The 4488-nt window shown below is 42.5% G+C and overlaps 1 non-coding gene and 1 pseudogene across 1 annotated transcript; both read right to left on the reverse strand.

Moving 5' to 3' along the window:
- Positions 1-3729: 3729 nt before the first annotated feature.
- On the reverse strand, positions 3730-3838 carry LOC124067682 (annotated as a pseudogene).
- Positions 3839-4155: 317 nt separating this feature from the next.
- On the reverse strand, positions 4156-4274 carry LOC124067680. The gene has a single exon (XR_006844790.1). It is a non-coding gene; the product is annotated as a 5S ribosomal RNA (ribosomal RNA).
- Positions 4275-4488: the final 214 nt, after the last annotated feature.

A 4488-nucleotide genomic window follows, 5' to 3' on the forward strand; every position in this document is an offset into this window, starting at 1 on the left:
CAAACACAATGCGCAGTTTATCGGGCTTCTGAGGGTGATAAATGCCATGATGTGGAATATACCATCGCTCACCTTGAGCTGCATCTGCAGGTACCTCTTCCACATCACCCCTCTCTATGATTTCCTTCATATATATTGTGTAGTCTCTTTTGTATTTCTCATCCCTGCTGAACTTCCGCCGTAAATGACTAAGCCTGATTTCAGCAAGCCTTTTATTATCAGGTAAGGATGGCCATTTTCTAAATGGTAGAGGCATCTCATAATGTCCCTGAGCATTTTTCTTTATTCCATCTTTGAGTTTGCTCAAGAACATAAGATCCTCTTGTGAGACAATTTTGTCATCTCCTTTGGTGTCCTTAAAGTCTGACTCCAGGATGTTTATCACATCTATTGGCGTTACTGGAGGGAGTTCCTTTACTGTGACTCTGTGACAAAGGCTGGAGTGTCCTTCGTTAAGGCCAGGTGTAGAGCAGCCCACAATGCTCCACCCTAAGTCTGTAAGTACACCGTAGGGTTCACTGTCTTTTCCACTAATCATTTGTCTGGGTTTTATAGCTCTGGGACAGTTATACCCAATGAGGAGTCCTACCTCACAGCTTAGGAGAGGTGGCATCTGATCTGCGATTGCTGCTAGGTGGGGCCATTGTTTCGCTGTTTGATGGTAGGTATGTGATCTCGGTTCATGGGATGCAATCTTTTGTATATGAAGAAGGAAGGTCAATGTAAACACCTGAATTATAGCCTCTTACACGGAGTCCATCTACTCTTTCACTTTTCATTATCATGCTGTCTCCCATCATAGTAGTGAGTTTCAGTTGCACAGGGGAAGAGTTTGGTTGTAATTCATCACTTACTTCTCTCAATGAAGGTGCTGTCACTCTGGGTGTCTAACAATGCGTAGATGAGCTTCTCTTTGAATGGTTGTGTGTCAGAGGAGACCCACACAGGAACAATCATGGATGTGCTGCATGACCCACCCTCTTTAGTGACACAGAGTGGGCTAGCTGTAACGATTTCATTTGCACAGTTTGAAGCTGCGTCTACATCACCTGTAGAATTTTCTCTCTCCATGACTACAGGTTTGTTTTTCACCTCATGCCTTTTATAATTTTCATCATGCAGACAGGTGGGATGCCTTCCTTTACATAGCTCACAAGTGTGACGGTGACGACATTCCTTGGCGCTGTGACCTGGTTTGACACATCCATAACACAGTTTATTGTCTTTTATGAATATTCGTCGTTCATCAAGGGATTTTTCTTTGAACTTTGTGCACTTGGATAGTTGATGCTTGTCGTCTTTGCACCACATGCAGACAGGCTTTTCTTTTCCATTGTTTGATCTGAAGTTATTAATGTTTGCATTGGTTTGAGTGCTGAAGACGCTTACTTTACTTCCCTTTGTATCATTTGTGCTTCTTCTGCCATAGGATGAGCTCGATGAGTGCAGAGCATGCAGGGAAGTGATTGGGTTACATGCTATCTCAACTTCTACTGATGTGGCAAAGTCTTCAAAGGTGGGGAAATCTAAACCTTCCATGAAGACCATTGAAACCCGACGGTTCCAACGGACTGCTAGCCAATCAGGAATTTTCAGTGTTAGCTTTTGGTTTTCTTCACAATCATTCAGTATTTCTAAACCTTTCACATGAGGCATGGCTTGGTGACAAGCATTTAGGAAATCAGAAAAGGCCCTTAATCCTTCAGCATCTTTAGCATGTACCTTTGGCCATTTTGATAGCTTGTCCCTGAAGGCCCTTTGGATAACAAATGGCTGTCCGTAGCATTGATTGAGCTTATTCCATGCATCTCTGTATGCTTCATCATCATTTCTATAAAAGGTGCCTTCAATACATTTGTGAGCAGGACCACTGACATGTTTCTTTAAATAATAAAGTTTGTCAGCTGATGAGATACCTTTTTTATCCATCAGTGACATGAATGAAGCTCTCCATTCAATGTAGTGGATAGGGTCTCCACTAAACACTGTGGGCATTGGCATGGGGAGTCTGTTGATGGTTATGCTGTCTTGTATCGCTTGGGCTAGAGAGGAGATATCAGTGGAGGGATTTGGTGGAACAATGGAAGGGTCTTGGGGATACACAAAGTGAGTGGCAGGGTTATGTCTGTTGTATATACTGTTTATTGCTGTAAGGGCTGATTGTCAGTTTCCTGTCTGATTTCTCTGTCATAGCTTTCCAATCTGACACGTGCAACCACTATGTCCCTTTCTGCTTGTAAACGTTCTAATTCAGACTCCATCATTCTTATTTTTTCCTTTTGCTTTCTTTCTTCCTCCATTAGTTTACATTGAGCCTCCTTTGCAGCGAGCTCTGCGGCGGCTTCAGCCCTCTTTGCAGTCAGGATTGATGTTTTAGATAAGTAGATAAGTGACTGCTAGCAGACTGAGAAGCAGTCCCATATACGGAGTGGGCATAGTCATGCTCGTGTAGCTGACGGAGTTTGCGCCTTTCACGTTCTGCATCAAAGTAATCATCTATTCCAGATATGCGTTCATTGATTATTTTCATAATGTCTCTGGTGACAGCCTCACAAGCATCTATTCTGCGTCTCAGATCAGTGGTTGGTATGACACCATGTCTTATTTCATTGTAAGCTTTCAGAATGTCATCTTTTCCATTTTCAATGGTGTCTGCCATGTTAGCCAGTTCCATATCTGATTTGAATTTTCCATTGTTCATAAAGACTAAGCAATCTCCTTTCCTTTTTACTCTGTTCCTCCTTTTGATAAGCAAGAAATTTCTCAGTGGGTACACTTTTGCGTTCTGAATGTCGTAATGACCTTAATTCTTCAGTGTAATCTATTTTGTGTTGAAGCTCAACTAGTTGTATTTTTTCCATTTCAGTTAGTTCCTTTAATTCCTGCTTTGACGAGCCTTCTTCATCCTTTTGATTTAGCAAGCCTTTACTTTCATCAATTTCTGTTTGTAATTTATTTATCTGTTCATTTAAAGCATCCATTCTGACTATAGTTGTGTTCCTCACCGTCCCTTAACCGTCATTTCACTACGCGTTGCTGCAGCGCTGCTCTGTGCCTTGCCGTGCCGTTAATCGTTGAGTTCACAGACGAATGCCGCAAGCGACAATGATGCCAACGGTCGATTGCTGGGTGAAGTTCTCGCTGTAGCATACCCTCCGAAAGATGGTGAGAGACTCGACTGATGGTTTTAAAGGTTTATTGCCGATACATAAACCAGCTCTATGAACCAACGTGAGAACTGACAAACAAATAAAAAACAAACACAACGATCACATCTCCGTTTCCACCTCTGTCCACAATAAACGGTTAACATTCACAGTACGTTTCAATCAAAGAGTTTAGATATAAAGTGTATATACATGTATAACAAATAATCAGTTAATTCAGAAATAATTAAAAATCAACACACACCAACCTTGTGCCTCCTCGGGGGGTTGCAATAATCAATTTAGATGTTGTGTCGTTTCTGTTTTGCTGTCTTAAAAATTTTCTCCTGCAACTTACTTTTCTCGTTTGCCGTTAATTCCTTTCTATCCCAACAGTTTTTGGTTTCCCCAGCAACGCCACACAATGAGTCAGTGTGATGTAGTGATTTTCAAAATAAAATCTCTCTATTTACAAAACAACCGTTAACTCAATAACGGGCGTAACATATAATTATTATTTTTACATACATACATACATTACATACACAAAAAAAGAAACAGCAAATACAGAACAAAAGAAATCGGTTTGCTACACCTGGTATTCCCAGGCGGTCTCCCATCCAAGTACTAACCAGGCCCGACCCTGCTTAACTTCCGAGATCGGACGTGTTCAGGGTGGTATGGCCGTAAGCCGTCTCAGCCCTCACGACGGGGCCTTTTAAAGACGCCGTGGCATCGCTATGCTGGAGATGAAATAAATCTTCGGATTACAGTGAATATGGAATGAACATACAATATTCTCTTCTCAAGTGTACTGGATAAGTAGCATACAGTCTCACGAATATGAAACATTGAAACGAAGCAGTAGTTCTGGAGAAAACTGGATCTAGGCGACATTCCACGCTTGCCATCGCAGCTGGTTATGATTCAAAGCTGCTCATTTCATCAGGGATGGATCTCCACTGAGGTACCAAGAGAGCCCTTTCCTGGTTGCTAAGGGGAGTGAAAAAGCTTACGGCACCTGGTATTCCCAGGCGGTCTCCCATCCAAGTACTAACCAGGCCCGACCCTGCTTAGCTTCCGAGATCGGACGAGATCGGGCGTGTTCAGGGTGGTATGGCCGTAAGCTGTCTCAGTCCTCACGGCGGGGCCTTTTAAATTTATAGTGAATGTTGGGATCTCATGCCATGTGCTGAGATTCATGATAGAGAGACCCCCACAAGACTGAAGATTTCTTTTTTTCCCTTTCTTTGAATGAGTGCCAAAACCTCACTCTCCATACCTAGGTGTGAGGTTTAGTTTAAGTTGGGTGAGAGCCACTGGGGGTCCCCATTCCCTTTTA

The sequence above is a fragment of the Scatophagus argus genome, chromosome 11, assembly GCF_020382885.2.
Source record: "Scatophagus argus isolate fScaArg1 chromosome 11, fScaArg1.pri, whole genome shotgun sequence".
Lineage (NCBI taxonomy): Eukaryota > Metazoa > Chordata > Actinopteri > Scatophagidae > Scatophagus > Scatophagus argus.